General features: G+C 39.9%; 32 non-coding genes across 32 annotated transcripts; all 32 read right to left on the reverse strand.

Moving 5' to 3' along the window:
* Window positions 1–107: 107 nt before the first annotated feature.
* TRNAL-AAG (transfer RNA leucine (anticodon AAG)) lies at window positions 108–189 on the reverse strand. Its single transcript has one exon. It is a non-coding gene; the product is annotated as a tRNA-Leu (tRNA).
* Window positions 190–317: 128 nt separating this feature from the next.
* Window positions 318–399, reverse strand: TRNAL-UAG (transfer RNA leucine (anticodon UAG)). The gene has a single exon. It is a non-coding gene; the product is annotated as a tRNA-Leu (tRNA).
* An 835-nt stretch (window positions 400–1,234) lies between these two features.
* On the reverse strand, window positions 1,235–1,316 carry TRNAL-UAG (transfer RNA leucine (anticodon UAG)). The gene has a single exon. It is a non-coding gene; the product is annotated as a tRNA-Leu (tRNA).
* Window positions 1,317–1,444: 128 nt separating this feature from the next.
* Window positions 1,445–1,526, reverse strand: TRNAL-UAG (transfer RNA leucine (anticodon UAG)). The gene has a single exon. It is a non-coding gene; the product is annotated as a tRNA-Leu (tRNA).
* Window positions 1,527–2,361: 835 nt separating this feature from the next.
* TRNAL-UAG (transfer RNA leucine (anticodon UAG)) lies at window positions 2,362–2,443 on the reverse strand. The gene has a single exon. It is a non-coding gene; the product is annotated as a tRNA-Leu (tRNA).
* A 128-nt stretch (window positions 2,444–2,571) lies between these two features.
* TRNAL-UAG (transfer RNA leucine (anticodon UAG)) lies at window positions 2,572–2,653 on the reverse strand. Its single transcript has one exon. It is a non-coding gene; the product is annotated as a tRNA-Leu (tRNA).
* A 759-nt stretch (window positions 2,654–3,412) lies between these two features.
* TRNAL-UAG (transfer RNA leucine (anticodon UAG)) lies at window positions 3,413–3,494 on the reverse strand. Its single transcript has one exon. It is a non-coding gene; the product is annotated as a tRNA-Leu (tRNA).
* Window positions 3,495–4,329: 835 nt separating this feature from the next.
* Window positions 4,330–4,411, reverse strand: TRNAL-AAG (transfer RNA leucine (anticodon AAG)). Its single transcript has one exon. It is a non-coding gene; the product is annotated as a tRNA-Leu (tRNA).
* Window positions 4,412–4,539: 128 nt separating this feature from the next.
* TRNAL-UAG (transfer RNA leucine (anticodon UAG)) lies at window positions 4,540–4,621 on the reverse strand. Its single transcript has one exon. It is a non-coding gene; the product is annotated as a tRNA-Leu (tRNA).
* Window positions 4,622–5,380: 759 nt separating this feature from the next.
* TRNAL-AAG (transfer RNA leucine (anticodon AAG)) lies at window positions 5,381–5,462 on the reverse strand. Its single transcript has one exon. It is a non-coding gene; the product is annotated as a tRNA-Leu (tRNA).
* Window positions 5,463–5,590: 128 nt separating this feature from the next.
* Window positions 5,591–5,672, reverse strand: TRNAL-UAG (transfer RNA leucine (anticodon UAG)). The gene has a single exon. It is a non-coding gene; the product is annotated as a tRNA-Leu (tRNA).
* An 828-nt stretch (window positions 5,673–6,500) lies between these two features.
* Window positions 6,501–6,582, reverse strand: TRNAL-AAG (transfer RNA leucine (anticodon AAG)). Its single transcript has one exon. It is a non-coding gene; the product is annotated as a tRNA-Leu (tRNA).
* A 128-nt stretch (window positions 6,583–6,710) lies between these two features.
* On the reverse strand, window positions 6,711–6,792 carry TRNAL-UAG (transfer RNA leucine (anticodon UAG)). The gene has a single exon. It is a non-coding gene; the product is annotated as a tRNA-Leu (tRNA).
* Window positions 6,793–7,551: 759 nt separating this feature from the next.
* Window positions 7,552–7,633, reverse strand: TRNAL-AAG (transfer RNA leucine (anticodon AAG)). Its single transcript has one exon. It is a non-coding gene; the product is annotated as a tRNA-Leu (tRNA).
* A 128-nt stretch (window positions 7,634–7,761) lies between these two features.
* Window positions 7,762–7,843, reverse strand: TRNAL-UAG (transfer RNA leucine (anticodon UAG)). Its single transcript has one exon. It is a non-coding gene; the product is annotated as a tRNA-Leu (tRNA).
* An 828-nt stretch (window positions 7,844–8,671) lies between these two features.
* On the reverse strand, window positions 8,672–8,753 carry TRNAL-AAG (transfer RNA leucine (anticodon AAG)). Its single transcript has one exon. It is a non-coding gene; the product is annotated as a tRNA-Leu (tRNA).
* A 128-nt stretch (window positions 8,754–8,881) lies between these two features.
* TRNAL-UAG (transfer RNA leucine (anticodon UAG)) lies at window positions 8,882–8,963 on the reverse strand. The gene has a single exon. It is a non-coding gene; the product is annotated as a tRNA-Leu (tRNA).
* Window positions 8,964–9,098: 135 nt separating this feature from the next.
* TRNAL-UAG (transfer RNA leucine (anticodon UAG)) lies at window positions 9,099–9,180 on the reverse strand. Its single transcript has one exon. It is a non-coding gene; the product is annotated as a tRNA-Leu (tRNA).
* An 836-nt stretch (window positions 9,181–10,016) lies between these two features.
* On the reverse strand, window positions 10,017–10,098 carry TRNAL-AAG (transfer RNA leucine (anticodon AAG)). Its single transcript has one exon. It is a non-coding gene; the product is annotated as a tRNA-Leu (tRNA).
* A 128-nt stretch (window positions 10,099–10,226) lies between these two features.
* Window positions 10,227–10,308, reverse strand: TRNAL-UAG (transfer RNA leucine (anticodon UAG)). Its single transcript has one exon. It is a non-coding gene; the product is annotated as a tRNA-Leu (tRNA).
* Window positions 10,309–11,143: 835 nt separating this feature from the next.
* Window positions 11,144–11,225, reverse strand: TRNAL-AAG (transfer RNA leucine (anticodon AAG)). Its single transcript has one exon. It is a non-coding gene; the product is annotated as a tRNA-Leu (tRNA).
* Window positions 11,226–11,353: 128 nt separating this feature from the next.
* On the reverse strand, window positions 11,354–11,435 carry TRNAL-UAG (transfer RNA leucine (anticodon UAG)). Its single transcript has one exon. It is a non-coding gene; the product is annotated as a tRNA-Leu (tRNA).
* A 759-nt stretch (window positions 11,436–12,194) lies between these two features.
* Window positions 12,195–12,276, reverse strand: TRNAL-AAG (transfer RNA leucine (anticodon AAG)). Its single transcript has one exon. It is a non-coding gene; the product is annotated as a tRNA-Leu (tRNA).
* A 128-nt stretch (window positions 12,277–12,404) lies between these two features.
* Window positions 12,405–12,486, reverse strand: TRNAL-UAG (transfer RNA leucine (anticodon UAG)). Its single transcript has one exon. It is a non-coding gene; the product is annotated as a tRNA-Leu (tRNA).
* A 759-nt stretch (window positions 12,487–13,245) lies between these two features.
* On the reverse strand, window positions 13,246–13,327 carry TRNAL-AAG (transfer RNA leucine (anticodon AAG)). Its single transcript has one exon. It is a non-coding gene; the product is annotated as a tRNA-Leu (tRNA).
* A 128-nt stretch (window positions 13,328–13,455) lies between these two features.
* On the reverse strand, window positions 13,456–13,537 carry TRNAL-UAG (transfer RNA leucine (anticodon UAG)). The gene has a single exon. It is a non-coding gene; the product is annotated as a tRNA-Leu (tRNA).
* Window positions 13,538–14,372: 835 nt separating this feature from the next.
* On the reverse strand, window positions 14,373–14,454 carry TRNAL-AAG (transfer RNA leucine (anticodon AAG)). The gene has a single exon. It is a non-coding gene; the product is annotated as a tRNA-Leu (tRNA).
* A 128-nt stretch (window positions 14,455–14,582) lies between these two features.
* On the reverse strand, window positions 14,583–14,664 carry TRNAL-UAG (transfer RNA leucine (anticodon UAG)). The gene has a single exon. It is a non-coding gene; the product is annotated as a tRNA-Leu (tRNA).
* Window positions 14,665–15,499: 835 nt separating this feature from the next.
* On the reverse strand, window positions 15,500–15,581 carry TRNAL-AAG (transfer RNA leucine (anticodon AAG)). The gene has a single exon. It is a non-coding gene; the product is annotated as a tRNA-Leu (tRNA).
* A 128-nt stretch (window positions 15,582–15,709) lies between these two features.
* On the reverse strand, window positions 15,710–15,791 carry TRNAL-UAG (transfer RNA leucine (anticodon UAG)). Its single transcript has one exon. It is a non-coding gene; the product is annotated as a tRNA-Leu (tRNA).
* A 759-nt stretch (window positions 15,792–16,550) lies between these two features.
* TRNAL-AAG (transfer RNA leucine (anticodon AAG)) lies at window positions 16,551–16,632 on the reverse strand. Its single transcript has one exon. It is a non-coding gene; the product is annotated as a tRNA-Leu (tRNA).
* Window positions 16,633–16,760: 128 nt separating this feature from the next.
* TRNAL-UAG (transfer RNA leucine (anticodon UAG)) lies at window positions 16,761–16,842 on the reverse strand. The gene has a single exon. It is a non-coding gene; the product is annotated as a tRNA-Leu (tRNA).
* Window positions 16,843–17,158: the final 316 nt, after the last annotated feature.

Raw genomic sequence — 17,158 nt, forward strand, 5'->3', positions numbered from 1 at the left:
AGCAAGCACTGTTAAGGGTCCTGAGGACTGGAGTTGAGAAACACTGATCTTCACGCTTGAACGACATCTATACCGATCTCTGCACCTTCTCTTGGATCTAACGAAAATGGCAGCAGTGGGATTTGAACCCACGCCTCCGAAGAGACTGGAGCCTTAATCCAGCGCCTTAGACCGCTCGGCCATGCTACCACTCATGATCTCTCTTTCGTGAGCTCTAAGATCTGACAATCAGAACAACAAAGCCTATAAATTCTGCATTTGAAAGCTGAGTATCTTCTTTATCTATACGTTGGAACCACATGAAGAACTAATAAAAATGGCAGCAGTGGGATTTGAACCCACGCCTCCGAAGAGACTGGAGCCTAAATCCAGCGCCTTAGACCGCTCGGCCATGCTACCACTCATGAGCTTGCTTTCGTGAGCTCTAAGATCTGAAAAATGTCAATCAGATCAACAAAGCCTACAAATTCTGCATTTGAAAGCTGCATTTCAAAAAAAAATGTCAGGAGAAAAATCCGTAAAATGCTAAATTACATGCGATAACCACAAATCAGAAAAAGGTTGAATAAAGTGCTTAACCGATAAAGTTGATTACAAATATTTACATTTTAATTGAGTTGCTATTTGTTCATTTCAACTGAATACCACAAAAATTTAGAGACAAGATCCAAACTGCTTATTTTGGCATCAGTGGGATTCAAAGACATACCTTCAAAAAAACACAAGCAAAAATTCAATCCCTTACACCAATGAGCCATGCTGCCACCTTTGCTTTTCTATTTGTATGAAAAGTTGATAACATGATGAAATGTTAGTTATGATGGTGCCTGGCGGTATATACATCACACTAAAATAATTTTCGTTTCTCTTCACTGTTTTTAAATCACTTTATTTAGAAATATTTTAAACCGGTTTCAGGAATGTCTTCGACACATGACTAAAGTTGCGATTTAGCTAAAATATACTTCCACAGGTAACACCAGCTGGATTTCTCAACTCCAGTCCTCAGGACCCCTAACAGTGCATGTTTTCCATATCTCCTTGCTTAAGCACAGGTGTATTCATAACTGACTGACACATTCTAACAGATCTACAGGTGGTATAATTATTTCCCTTGTCACCTGGAAAGCAAGCACTGTTAAGGGTCCTGAGGACTGGAGTTGAGAAACACTGATCTTCACGCTTGAACGACATCTATACCGATCTCTGCACCTTCTCTTGGATCTAACGAAAATGGCAGCAGTGGGATTTGAACCCACGCCTCCGAAGAGACTGGAGCCTAAATCCAGCGCCTTAGACCGCTCGGCCATGCTACCACTCATGAGCTCTCTTTCGTGAGCTCTAAGATCTGACAATCAGAACAACAAAGCCTATAAATTCTGCATTTGAAAGCTGAGTATCTTCTTTATCTATACGTTGGAACCACATGAAGAACTAATAAAAATGGCAGCAGTGGGATTTCAACCCACGCCTCCGAAGAGACTGGAGCCTAAATCCAGCGCCTTGGACCGCTCGGCCATGCTACCACTCATGAGCTTGCTTTCGTGAGCTCTAAGATCTGAAAAATGTCAATCAGATCAACAAAGCCTACAAATTCTGCATTTGAAAGCTGCATATCAAAAAAAAATGTCAGGAGAAAAATCCGTAAAATGCTAAATTACATGCGATAACCACAAATCAGAAAAAGGTTGAATAAAGTGCTTAACCGATAAAGTTGATTACAAATATTTACATTTTAATTGAGTTGCTATTTGTTCATTTCAACTGAATACCACAAAAATTTAGAGACAAGATCCAAACTGCTTATTTTGGCATCAGTGGGATTCAAAGACATACCTTCAAAAAAACACAAGCAAAAATTCAATCCCTTACACCAATGAGCCATGCTGCCACCTTTGCTTTTCTATTTGTATGAAAAGTTGATAACATGATGAAATGTTAGTTATGATGGTGCCTGGCGGTATATACATCACACTAAAATAATTTTCGTTTCTCTTCACTGTTTTTAAATCACTTTATTTAGAAATATTTTAAACCGGTTTCAGGAATGTCTTCGACACATGACTAAAGTTGCGATTTAGCTAAAATATACTTCCACAGGTAACACCAGCTGGATTTCTCAACTCCAGTCCTCAGGACCCCTAACAGTGCATGTTTTCCATATCTCCTTGCTTAAGCACAGGTGTATTCATAACTGACTGACACATTCTAACAGATCTACAGGTGGTATAATTATTTCCCTTGTCACCTGGAAAGCAAGCACTGTTAAGGGTCCTGAGGACTGGAGTTGAGAAACACTGATCTTCACGCTTGAACGACATCTATACCGATCTCTGCACCTTCTCTTGGATCTAACGAAAATGGCAGCAGTGGGATTTGAACCCACGCCTCCGAAGAGACTGGAGCCTAAATCCAGCGCCTTAGACCGCTCGGCCATGCTACCACTCATGAGCTCTCTTTCGTGAGCTCTAAGATCTGACAATCAGAACAACAAAGCCTATAAATTCTGCATTTGAAAGCTGAGTATCTTCTTTATCTATACGTTGGAACCACATGAAGAACTAATAAAAATGGCAGCAGTGGGATTTCAACCCACGCCTCCGAAGAGACTGGAGCCTAAATCCAGCGCCTTAGACCGCTCGGCCATGCTACCACTCATGAGCTTGCTTTCGTGAGCTCTAAGATCTGAAAAATGTCAATCAGATCAACAAAGCCTACAAATTCTGCATTTGAAAGCTGCATTTCAAAAAAAAATGTCAGGAGAAAAATCCGTAAAATGCTAAATTACATGCGATAACCACAAATCAGAAAAAGGTTGAATACCACAAAAATTTAGAGACAAGATCCAAACTGCTTATTTTGGCATCAGTGGGATTCAAAGACATACCTTCAAAAAAACACAAGCAAAAATTCAATCCCTTACACCAATGAGCCATGCTGCCACCTTTGCTTTTCTATTTGTATGAAAAGTTGATAACATGATGAAATGTTAGTTATGATGGTGCCTGGCGGTATATACATCACACTAAAATAATTTTCGTTTCTCTTCACTGTTTTTAAATCACTTTATTTAGAAATATTTTAAACCGGTTTCAGGAATGTCTTCGACACATGACTAAAGTTGCGATTTAGCTAAAATATACTTCCACAGGTAACACCAGCTGGATTTCTCAACTCCAGTCCTCAGGACCCCTAACAGTGCATGTTTTCCATATCTCCTTGCTTAAGCACAGGTGTATTCATAACTGACTGACACATTCTAACAGATCTACAGGTGGTATACTTATTTCCCTTGTCACCTGGAAAGCAAGCACTGTTAAGGGTCCTGAGGACTGGAGTTGAGAAACACTGATCTTCACGCTTGAACGACATCTATACCGATCTCTGCACCTTCTCTTGGATCTAACGAAAATGGCAGCAGTGGGATTTGAAATCACGCCTCCGAAGAGACTGGAGCCTAAATCCAGCGCCTTAAACCGCTCGGCCATGCTACCACTCATGAGCTTGCTTTCGTGAGCTCTAAGATCTGAAAAATGTCAATCAGATCAACAAAGCCTACAAATTCTGCATTTGAAAGCTGCATTTCAAAAAAAAATGTCAGGAGAAAAATCCGTAAAATGCTAAATTACATGCGATAACCACAAATCAGAAAAAGGTTGAATAAAGTGCTTAACCGATAAAGTTGATTACAAATATTTACATTTTAATTGAGTTGCTATTTGTTCATTTCAACTGAATACCACAAAAATTTAGAGACAAGATCCAAACTGCTTATTTTGGCATCAGTGGGATTCAAAGACATACCTTCAAAAAAACACAAGCAAAAATTCAATCCCTTACACCAATGAGCCATGCTGCCACCTTTGCTTTTCTATTTGTATGAAAAGTTGATAACATGATGAAATGTTAGTTATGATGGTGCCTGGCGGTATATACATCACACTAAAATAATTTTCGTTTCTCTTCACTGTTTTTAAATCACTTTATTTAGAAATATTTTAAACCGGTTTCAGGAATGTCTTCGACACATGACTAAAGTTGCGATTTAGCTAAAATATACTTCCACAGGTAACACCAGCTGGATTTCTCAACTCCAGTCTTCAGGACCCCTAACAGTGCATGTTTTCCATATCTCCTTGCTTAAGCACAGGTGTATTCATAACTGACTGACACATTCTAACAGATCTACAGGTGGTATAATTATTTCCCTTGTCACCTGGAAAGCAAGCACTGTTAAGGGTCCTGAGGACTGGAGTTGAGAAACACTGATCTTCACGCTTGAACGACATCTATACCGATCTCTGCACCTTCTCTTGGATCTAACGAAAATGGCAGCAGTGGGATTTGAACCCACGCCTCCGAAGAGACTGGAGCCTTAATCCAGCGCCTTAGACCGCTCGGCCATGCTACCACTCATGATCTCTCTTTCGTGAGCTCTAAGATCTGACAATCAGAACAACAAAGCCTATAAATTCTGCATTTGAAAGCTGAGTATCTTCTTTATCTATACGTTGGAACCACATGAAGAACTAATAAAAATGGCAGCAGTGGGATTTCAACCCACGCCTCCGAAGAGACTGGAGCCTAAATCCAGCGCCTTAGACCGCTCGGCCATGCTACCACTCATGAGCTTGCTTTCGTGAGCTCTAAGATCTGAAAAATGTCAATCAGATCAACAAAGCCTACAAATTCTGCATTTGAAAGCTGCATTTCAAAAAAAAATGTCAGGAGAAAAATCCGTAAAATGCTAAATTACATGCGATAACCACAAATCAGAAAAAGGTTGAATACCACAAAAATTTAGAGACAAGATCCAAACTGCTTATTTTGGCATCAGTGGGATTCAAAGACATACCTTCAAAAAAACACAAGCAAAAATTCAATCCCTTACACCAATGAGCCATGCTGCCACCTTTGCTTTTCTATTTGTATGAAAAGTTGATAACATGATGAAATGTTAGTTATGATGGTGCCTGGCGGTATATACATCACACTAAAATAATTTTCGTTTCTCTTCACTGTTTTTAAATCACTTTATTTAGAAATATTTTAAACCGGTTTCAGGAATGTCTTCGACACATGACTAAAGTTGCGATTTAGCTAAAATATACTTCCACAGGTAACACCAGCTGGATTTCTCAACTCCAGTCTTCAGGACCCCTAACAGTGCATGTTTTCCATATCTCCTTGCTTAAGCACAGGTGTATTCATAACTGACTGACACATTCTAACAGATCTACAGGTGGTATACTTATTTCCCTTGTCACCTGGAAAGCAAGCACTGTTAAGGGTCCTGAGGACTGGAGTTGAGAAACACTGATCTTCACGCTTGAACGACATCTATACCGATCTCTGCACCTTCTCTTGGATCTAACGAAAATGGCAGCAGTGGGATTTGAACCCACGCCTCCGAAGAGACTGGAGCCTTAATGCAGCGCCTTAGACCGCTCGGCCATGCTACCACTCATGATCTCTCTTTCGTGAGCTCTAAGATCTGACAATCAGAACAACAAAGCCTATAAATTCTGCATTTGAAAGCTGAGTATCTTCTTTATCTATACGTTGGAACCACATGAAGAACTAATAAAAATGGCAGCAGTGGGATTTGAACCCACGCCTCCGAAGAGACTGGAGCCTAAATCCAGCGCCTTAGACCGCTCGGCCATGCTACCACTCATGAGCTTGCTTTCGTGAGCTCTAAGATCTGAAAAATGTCAATCAGATCAACAAAGCCTACAAATTCTGCATTTGAAAGCTGCATTTCAAAAAAAAACCTTCAAATGTCAATCAGATCAACAAAGCCTACAAATTCTGCATTTGAAAGCTGCATTTCAAAAAAAAATGTCAGGAGAAAAATCCGTAAAATGCTAAATTACATGCGATAACCACAAATCAGAAAAAGGTTGAATACCACAAAAATTTAGAGACAAGATCCAAACTGCTTATTTTGGCATCAGTGGGATTCAAAGACATACCTTCAAAAAAACACAAGCAAAAATTCAATCCCTTACACCAATGAGCCATGCTGCCACCTTTGCTTTTCTATTTGTATGAAAAGTTGATAACATGATGAAATGTTAGTTATGATGGTGCCTGGCGGTATATACATCACACTAAAATAATTTTCGTTTCTCTTCACTGTTTTTAAATCACTTTATTTAGAAATATTTTAAACCGGTTTCAGGAATGTCTTCGACACATGACTAAAGTTGCGATTTAGCTAAAATATACTTCCACAGGTAACACCAGCTGGATTTCTCAACTCCAGTCTTCAGGACCCCTAACAGTGCATGTTTTCCATATCTCCTTGCTTAAGCACAGGTGTATTCATAACTGACTGACACATTCTAACAGATCTACAGGTGGTATAATTATTTCCCTTGTCACCTGGAAAGCAAGCACTGTTAAGGGTCCTGAGGACTGGAGTTGAGAAACACTGATCTTCACGCTTGAACGACATCTATACCGATCTCTGCACCTTCTCTTGGATCTAACGAAAATGGCAGCAGTGGGATTTGAACCCACGCCTCCGAAGAGACTGGAGCCTTAATCCAGCGCCTTAGACCGCTCGGCCATGCTACCACTCATGAGCTCTCTTTCGTGAGCTCTAAGATCTGACAATCAGAACAACAAAGCCTATAAATTCTGCATTTGAAAGCTGAGTATCTTCTTTATCTATACGTTGGAACCACATGAAGAACTAATAAAAATGGCAGCAGTGGGATTTCAACCCACGCCTCCGAAGAGACTGGAGCCTAAATCCAGCGCCTTAGACCGCTCGGCCATGCTACCACTCATGAGCTTGCTTTCGTGAGCTCTAAGATCTGAAAAATGTCAATCAGATCAACAAAGCCTACAAATTCTGCATTTGAAAGCTGCATTTCAAAAAAAAATGTCAGGAGAAAAATCCGTAAAATGCTAAATTACATGCGATAACCACAAATCAGAAAAAGGTTGAATACCACAAAAATTTAGAGACAAGATCCAAACTGCTTATTTTGGCATCAGTGGGATTCAAAGACATACCTTCAAAAAAACACAAGCAAAAATTCAATCCCTTACACCAATGAGCCATGCTGCCACCTTTGCTTTTCTATTTGTATGAAAAGTTGATAACATGATGAAATGTTAGTTATGATGGTGCCTGGCGGTATATACATCACACTAAAATAATTTTCGTTTCTCTTCACTGTTTTTAAATCACTTTATTTAGAAATATTTTAAACCGGTTTCAGGAATGTCTTCGACACATGACTAAAGTTGCGATTTAGCTAAAATATACTTCCACAGGTAACACCAGCTGGATTTCTCAACTCCAGTCCTCAGGACCCCTAACAGTGCATGTTTTCCATATCTCCTTGCTTAAGCACAGGTGTATTCATAACTGACTGACACATTCTAACAGATCTACAGGTGGTATAATTATTTCCCTTGTCACCTGGAAAGCAAGCACTGTTAAGGGTCCTGAGGACTGGAGTTGAGAAACACTGATCTTCACGCTTGAACGACATCTATACCGATCTCTGCACCTTCTCTTGGATCTAACGAAAATGGCAGCAGTGGGATTTGAACCCACGCCTCCGAAGAGACTGGAGCCTTAATCCAGCGCCTTAGACCGCTCGGCCATGCTACCACTCATGATCTCTCTTTCGTGAGCTCTAAGATCTGACAATCAGAACAACAAAGCCTATAAATTCTGCATTTGAAAGCTGAGTATCTTCTTTATCTATACGTTGGAACCACATGAAGAACTAATAAAAATGGCAGCAGTGGGATTTGAACCCACACCTACGAAGAGACTGGAGCCTAAATCCAGCGCCTTAGACCGCTCGGCCATGCTACCACTCATGAGCTTGCTTTCGTGAGCTCTAAGATCTGAAAAATGTCAATCAGATCAACAAAGCCTACAAATTCTGCATTTGAAAGCTGCATTTCAAAAAAAACCCTTCAAATGTCAATCAGATCAACAAAGCCTACAAATTCTGCATTTGAAAGCTGCATTTCAAAAAAAAATGTCAGGAGAAAAATCCGTAAAATGCTAAATTACATGCGATAACCACAAATCAGAAAAAGGTTGAATACCACAAAAATTTAGAGACAAGATCCAAACTGCTTATTTTGGCATCAGTGGGATTCAAAGACATACCTTCAAAAAAACACAAGCAAAAATTCAATCCCTTACACCAATGAGCCATGCTGCCACCTTTGCTTTTCTATTTGTATGAAAAGTTGATAACATGATGAAATGTTAGTTATGATGGTGCCTGGCGATATATACATCACACTAAAATAATTTTCGTTTCTCTTCACTGTTTTTAAATCACTTTATTTAGAAATATTTTAAACCGGTTTCAGGAATGTCTTCGACACATGACTAAAGTTGCGATTTAGCTAAAATATACTTCCACAGGTAACACCAGCTGGATTTCTCAACTCCAGTCCTCAGGACCCCTAACAGTGCATGTTTTCCATATCTCCTTGCTTAAGCACAGGTGTATTCATTACTGACTGACACATTCTAACAGATCTACAGGTGGTATAATTATTTCCCTTGTCACCTGGAAAGCAAGCACTGTTAAGGGTCCTGAGGACTGGAGTTGAGAAACACTGATCTTCACGCTTGAACGACATCTATTCCGATCTCTGCACCTTCTCTTGGATCTAACGAAAATGGCAGCAGTGGGATTTGAACCCATGCCTCCGAAGAGACTGGAGCCTTAATCCAGCGCCTTAGACCGCTCGGCCATGCTACCACTCATGATCTCTCTTTCGTGAGCTCTAAGATCTGACAATCAGAACAACAAAGCCTATAAATTATGCATTTGAAAGCTGAGTATCTTCTTTATCTATACGTTGGAACCACATGAAGAACTAATAAAAATGGCAGCAGTGGGATTTGAACCCACGCCTCCGAAGAGACTGGAGCCTAAATCCAGCGCCTTAGACCGCTCGGCCATGCTACCACTCATGAGCTTGCTTTCGTGAGCTCTAAGATCTGAAAAATGTCAATCAGATCAACAAAGCCTACAAATTCTGCATTTGAAAGCTGAGTATCTTCTTTATCTATACGTTGGAACCACATGAAGAACTAATAAAAATGGCAGCAGTGGGATTTGAACCCACGCCTCCGAAGAGACTGGAGCCTAAATCCAGCGCCTTAGACCGCTCGGCCATGCTACCACTCATGAGCTTGCTTTCGTGAGCTCTAAGATCTGAAAAATGTCAATCAGAACAACAAAGCCTACAAATTCTGCATTTGAAAGCTGCATTTCAAAAAAAAATGTCAGGAGAAAAATCCGTAAAATGCTAAATTACATGCGATAACCACAAATCAGAAAAAGGTTGAATAAAGTGCTTAACCGATTAAGTTGATTACAAATATTTACATTTTAATTGAGTTGCTATTTGTTCATTTCAACTGAATACCACAAAAATTTAGAGACAAGATCCAAACTGCTTATTTTGGCATCAGTGGGATTCAAAGACATACCTTCAAAAAAACACAAGCAAAAATTCAATCCCTTACACCAATGAGCCATGCTGCCACCTTTGCTTTTCTATTTGTATGAAAAGTTGATAACATGATGAAATGTTAGTTATGATGGTGCCTGGCGGTATATACATCACACTAAAATAATTTTCGTTTCTCTTCACTGTTTTTAAATCACTTTATTTAGAAATATTTTAAACCGGTTTCAGGAATGTCTTCGACACATGACTAAAGTTGCGATTTAGCTAAAATATACTTCCACAGGTAACACCAGCTGGATTTCTCAACTCCAGTCCTCAGGACCCCTAACAGTGCATGTTTTCCATATCTCCTTGCTTAAGCACAGGTGTATTCATTACTGACTGACACATTCTAACAGATCTACAGGTGGTATAATTATTTCCCTTGTCACCTGGAAAGCAAGCACTGTTTCCAGGTCCTGAGGACTGGAGTTGAGAAACACTGATCTTCACACTTGAACGACATCTATACCGATCTCTGCACCTTCTCTTGGATCTAACGAAAATGGCAGCAGTGGGATTTGAACCCATGCCTCCGAAGAGACTGGAGCCTTAATCCAGCGCCTTAGACCGCTCGGCCATGCTACCACTCATGATCTCTCTTTCGTGAGCTCTAAGATCTGACAATCAGAACAACAAAGCCTATAAATTCTGCATTTGAAAGCTGAGTATCTTCTTTATCTATACGTTGGAACCACATGAAGAACTAATAAAAATGGCAGCAGTGGGATTTGAACCCACGCCTCCGAAGAGACTGGAGCCTAAATCCAGCGCCTTAGACCGCTTGGCCATGCTACCACTCATGAGCTTGCTTTCGTGAGCTCTAAGATCTGAAAAATGTCAATCAGATCAACAAAGCCTACAAATTCTGCATTTGAAAGCTGCATTTCAAAAAAAAATGTCAGGAGAAAAATCCGTAAAATGCTAAATTACATGCGATAACCACAAATCAGAAAAAGGTTGAATAAAGTGCTTAACCGATAAAGTTGATTACAAATATTTACATTTTAATTGAGTTGCTATTTGTTCATTTCAACTGAATACCACAAAAATTTAGAGACAAGATCCAAACTGCTTATTTTGGCATCAGTGGGATTCAAAGACATACCTTCAAAAAAACACAAGCAAAAATTCAATCCCTTACACCAATGAGCCATGCTGCCACCTTTGCTTTTCTATTTGTATGAAAAGTTGATAACATGATGAAATGTTAGTTATGATGGTGCCTGGCGGTATATACATCACACTAAAATAATTTTCGTTTCTCTTCACTGTTTTTAAATCACTTTATTTAGAAATATTTTAAACCGGTTTCAGGAATGTCTTCGACACATGACTAAAGTTGCGATTTAGCTAAAATATACTTCCACAGGTAACACCAGCTGGATTTCTCAACTCCAGTCTTCAGGACCCCTAACAGTGCATGTTTTCCATATCTCCTTGCTTAAGCACAGGTGTATTCATAACTGACTGACACATTCTAACAGATCTACAGGTGGTATAATTATTTCCCTTGTCACCTGGAAAGCAAGCACTGTTAAGGGTCCTGAGGACTGGAGTTGAGAAACACTGATCTTCACGCTTGAACGACATCTATACCGATCTCTGCACCTTCTCTTGGATCTAACGAAAATGGCAGCAGTGGGATTTGAACCCACGCCCCCGAAGAGACTGGAGCCTTAATCCAGCGCCTTAGACCGCTCGGCCATGCTACCACTCATGAGCTCTCTTTCGTGAGCTCTAAGATCTGACAATCAGAACAACAAAGCCTATAAATTCTGCATTTGAAAGCTGAGTATCTTCTTTATCTATACGTTGGAACCACATGAAGAACTAATAAAAATGGCAGCAGTGGGATTTCAACCCACGCCTCCGAAGAGACTGGAGCCTAAATCCAGCGCCTTAGACCGCTCGGCCATGCTACCACTCATGAGCTTGCTTTCGTGAGCTCTAAGATCTGAAAAATGTCAATCAGATCAACAAAGCCTACAAATTCTGCATTTGAAAGCTGCATTTCAAAAAAAAATGTCAGGAGAAAAATCCGTAAAATGCTAAATTACATGCGATAACCACAAATCAGAAAAAGGTTGAATACCACAAAAATTTAGAGACAAGATCCAAACTGCTTATTTTGGCATCAGTGGGATTCAAAGACATACCTTCAAAAAAACACAAGCAAAAATTCAATCCCTTACACCAATGAGCCATGCTGCCACCTTTGCTTTTCTATTTGTATGAAAAGTTGATAACATGATGAAATGTTAGTTATGATGGTGCCTGGCGGTATATACATCACACTAAAATAATTTTCGTTTCTCTTCACTGTTTTTAAATCACTTTATTTAGAAATATTTTAAACCGGTTTCAGGAATGTCTTCGACACATGACTAAAGTTGCGATTTAGCTAAAATATACTTCCACAGGTAACACCAGCTGGATTTCTCAACTCCAGTCTTCAGGACCCCTAACAGTGCATGTTTTCCATATCTCCTTGCTTAAGCACAGGTGTATTCATAACTGACTGACACATTCTAACAGATCTACAGGTGGTATAATTATTTCCCTTGTCACCTGGAAAGCAAGCACTGTTAAGGGTCCTGAGGACTGGAGTTGAGAAACACTGATCTTCACGCTTGAACGACATCTATACCGATCTCTGCACCTTCTCTTGGATCTAACGAAAATGGCAGCAGTGGGATTTGAACCCACGCCTCCGAAGAGACTGGAGCCTTAATCCAGCGCCTTAGACCGCTCGGCCATGCTACCACTCATGAGCTCTCTTTCGTGAGCTCTAAGATCTGACAATCAGAACAACAAAGCCTATAAATTCTGCATTTGAAAGCTGAGTATCTTCTTTATCTATACGTTGGAACCACATGAAGAACTAATAAAAATGGCAGCAGTGGGATTTCAACCCACGCCTCCGAAGAGACTGGAGCCTAAATCCAGCGCCTTAGACCGCTCGGCCATGCTACCACTCATGAGCTTGCTTTCGTGAGCTCTAAGATCTGAAAAATGTCAATCAGATCAACAAAGCCTACAAATTCTGCATTTGAAAGCTGCATTTCAAAAAAAAATGTCAGGAGAAAAATCCGTAAAATGCTAAATTACATGCGATAACCACAAATCAGAAAAAGGTTGAATACCACAAAAATTTAGAGACAAGATCCAAACTGCTTATTTTGGCATCAGTGGGATTCAAAGACATACCTTCAAAAAAACACAAGCAAAAATTCAATCCCTTACACCAATGAGCCATGCTGCCACCTTTGCTTTTCTATTTGTATGAAAAGTTGATAACATGATGAAATGTTAGTTATGATGGTGCCTGGCGGTATATACATCACACTAAAATAATTTTCGTTTCTCTTCACTGTTTTTAAATCACTTTATTTAGAAATATTTTAAACCGGTTTCAGGAATGTCTTCGACACATGACTAAAGTTGCGATTTAGCTAAAATATACTTCCACAGGTAACACCAGCTGGATTTCTCAACTCCAGTCCTCAGGACCCCTAACAGTGCATGTTTTCCATATCTCCTTGCTTAAGCACAGGTGTATTCATAACTGACTGACACATTCTAACAGATCTACAGGTGGTATAATTATTTCCCTTGTCACCTGGAAAGCAAGCACTGTTAAGGGTCCTGAGGACTGGAGTTGAGAAACACTGATCTTCACGCTTGAACGACATCTATACCGATCTCTGCACCTTCTCTTGGATCTAACGAAAATGGCAGCAGTGGGATTTGAACCCACGCCTCCGAAGAGACTGGAGCCTTAATCCAGCGCCTTAGACCGCTCGGCCATGCTACCACTCATGATCTCTCTTTCGTGAGCTCTAAGATCTGACAATCAGAACAACAAAGCCTATAAATTCTGCATTTGAAAGCTGAGTATCTTCTTTATCTATACGTTGGAACCACATGAAGAACTAATAAAAATGGCAGCAGTGGGATTTGAACCCACACCTACGAAGAGACTGGAGCCTAAATCCAGCGCCTTAGACCGCTCGGCCATGCTACCACTCATGAGCTTGCTTTCGTGAGCTCTAAGATCTGAAAAATGTCAATCAGATCAACAAAGCCTACAAATTCTGCATTTGAAAGCTGCATTTCAAAAAAAAATGTCAGGAGAAAAATCCGTAAAATGCTAAATTACATGCGATAACCACAAATCAGAAAAAGGTTGAATAAAGTGCTTAACCGATAAAGTTGATTACAAATATTTACATTTTAATTGAGTTGCTATTTGTTCATTTCAACTGAATACCACAAAAATTTAGAGACAAGATCCAAACTGCTTATTTTGGCATCAGTGGGATTCAAAGACATACCTTCAAAAAAACACAAGCAAAAATTCAATCCCTTACACCAATGAGCCATGCTGCCACCTTTGCTTTTCTATTTGTATGAAAAGTTGATAACATGATGAAATGTTAGTTATGATGGTGCCTGGCGGTATATACATCACACTAAAATAATTTTCGTTTCTCTTCACTGTTTTTAAATCACTTTATTTAGAAATATTTTAAACCGGTTTCAGGAATGTCTTCGACACATGACTAAAGTTGCGATTTAGCTAAAATATACTTCCACAGGTAACACCAGCTGGATTTCTCAACTCCAGTCCTCAGGACCCCTAACAGTGCATGTTTTCCATATCTCCTTGCTTAAGCACAGGTGTATTCATAACTGACTGACACATTCTAACAGATCTACAGGTGGTATAATTATTTCCCTTGTCACCTGGAAAGCAAGCACTGTTAAGGGTCCTGAGGACTGGAGTTGAGAAACACTGATCTTCACGCTTGAACGACATCTATACCGATCTCTGCACCTTCTCTTGGATCTAACGAAAATGGCAGCAGTGGGATTTGAACCCACGCCTCCGAAGAGACTGGAGCCTTAATCCAGCGCCTTAGACCGCTCGGCCATGCTACCACTCATGATCTCTCTTTCGTGAGCTCTAAGATCTGACAATCAGAACAACAAAGCCTATAAATTCTGCATTTGAAAGCTGAGTATCTTCTTTATCTATACGTTGGAACCACATGAAGAACTAATAAAAATGGCAGCAGTGGGATTTGAAATCACGCCTCCGAAGAGACTGGAGCCTAAATCCAGCGCCTTAGACCGCTCGGCCATGCTACCACTCATGAGCTTGCTTTCGTGAGCTCTAAGATCTGAAAAATGTCAATCAGATCAACAAAGCCTACAAATTCTGCATTTGAAAGCTGCATTTCAAAAAAAAATGTCAGGAGAAAAATCCGTAAAATGCTAAATTACATGCGATAACCACAAATCAGAAAAAGGTTGAATAAAGTGCTTAACCGATAAAGTTGATTACAAATATTTACATTTTAATTGAGTTGCTATTTGTTCATTTCAACTGAATACCACAAAAATTTAGAGACAAGATCCAAACTGCTTATTTTGGCATCAGTGGGATTCAAAGACATACCTTCAAAAAAACACAAGCAAAAATTCAATCCCTTACACCAATGAGCCATGCTGCCACCTTTGCTTTTCTATTTGTATGAAAAGTTGATAACATGATGAAATGTTAGTTATGATGGTGCCTGGCGGTATATACATCACACTAAAATAATTTTCGTTTCTCTTCACTGTTTTTAAATCACTTTATTTAGAAATATTTTAAACCGGTTTCAGGAATGTCTTCGACACATGACTAAAGTTGCGATTTAGCTAAAATATACTTCCACAGGTAACACCAGCTGGATTTCTCAACTCCAGTCTTCAGGACCCCTAACAGTGCATGTTTTCCATATCTCCTTGCTTAAGCACAGGTGTATTCATAACTGACTGACACATTCTAACAGATCTACAGGTGGTATAATTATTTCCCTTGTCACCTGGAAAGCAAGCACTGTTAAGGGTCCTGAGGACTGGAGTTGAGAAACACTGATCTTCACGCTTGAACGACATCTATACCGATCTCTGCACCTTCTCTTGGATCTAACGAAAATGGCAGCAGTGGGATTTGAACCCACGCCTCCGAAGAGACTGGAGCCTTAATCCAGCGCCTTAGACCGCTCGGCCATGCTACCACTCATGAGCTCTCTTTCGTGAGCTCTAAGATCTGACAATCAGAACAACAAAGCCTATAAATTCTGCATTTGAAAGCTGAGTATCTTCTTTATCTATACGTTGGAACCACATGAAGAACTAATAAAAATGGCAGCAGTGGGATTTCAACCCACGCCTCCGAAGAGACTGGAGCCTAAATCCAGCGCCTTAGACCGCTTGGCCATGCTACCACTCATGAGCTTGCTTTCGTGAGCTCTAAGATCTGAAAAATGTCAATCAGATCAACAAAGCCTACAAATTCTGCATTTGAAAGCTGCATTTCAAAAAAAAATGTCAGGAGAAAAATCCGTAAAATGCTAAATTACATGCGATAACCACAAATCAGAAAAAGGTTGAATACCACAAAAATTTAGAGACAAGATCCAAACTGCTTATTTTGGCATCAGTGGGATTCAAAGACATACCTTCAAAAAAACACAAGCAAAAATTCAATCCCTTACACCAATGAGCCATGCTGCCACCTTTGCTTTTCTATTTGTATGAAAAGTTGATAACATGATGAAATGTTAGTTATGATGGTGCCTGGCGGTATATACATCACACTAAAATAATTTTCGTTTCTCTTCACTGTTTTTAAATCACTTTATTTAGAAATATTTTAAACCGGTTTCAGGAATGTCTTCGACACATGACTAAAGTTGCGATTTAGCTAAAATATACTTCCACAGGTAACACCAGCTGGATTTCTCAACTCCAGTCTTCAGGACCCCTAACAGTGCATGTTTTCCATATCTCCTTGCTTAAGCACAGGTGTATTCATAACTGACTGACACATTCTAACAGATCTACAGGTGGTATAATTATTTCCCTTGTCACCTGGAAAGCAAGCACTGTTAAGGGTCCTGAGGACTGGAGTTGAGAAACACTGATCTTCACGCTTGAACGACATCTATACCGATCTCTGCACCTTCTCTTGGATCTAACGAAAATGGCAGCAGTGGGATTTGAACCCACGCCTCCGAAGAGACTGGAGCCTTAATCCAGCGCCTTAGACCGCTCGGCCATGCTACCACTCATGAGCTCTCTTTCGTGAGCTCTAAGATCTGACAATCAGAACAACAAAGCCTATAAATTCTGCATTTGAAAGCTGAGTATCTTCTTTATCTATACGTTGGAACCACATGAAGAACTAATAAAAATGGCAGCAGTGGGATTTCAACCCACGCCTCCGAAGAGACTGGAGCCTAAATCCAGCGCCTTAGACCGCTTGGCCATGCTACCACTCATGAGCTTGCTTTCGTGAGCTCTAAGATCTGAAAAATGTCAATCAGATCAACAAAGCCTACAAATTCTGCATTTGAAAGCTGCATTTCAAAAAAAAATGTCAGGAGAAAAATCCGTAAAATGCTAAATTACATGCGATAACCACAAATCAGAAAAAGGTTGAATACCACAAAAATTTAGAGACAAGATCCAAACTGCTTATTTTGGCATCAGTGGGATTCAAAGACATACCTTCAAAAAAACACAAGCAAAAATTCAATCCCTTACACCAATGAGCCATGCTGCCACCTTTGCTTTTCTATTTGTATGAAAA

The sequence above is a fragment of the Mixophyes fleayi genome, chromosome 6, assembly GCF_038048845.1.
Source record: "Mixophyes fleayi isolate aMixFle1 chromosome 6, aMixFle1.hap1, whole genome shotgun sequence".
Taxonomy (NCBI): domain Eukaryota; kingdom Metazoa; phylum Chordata; class Amphibia; order Anura; family Limnodynastidae; genus Mixophyes; species Mixophyes fleayi.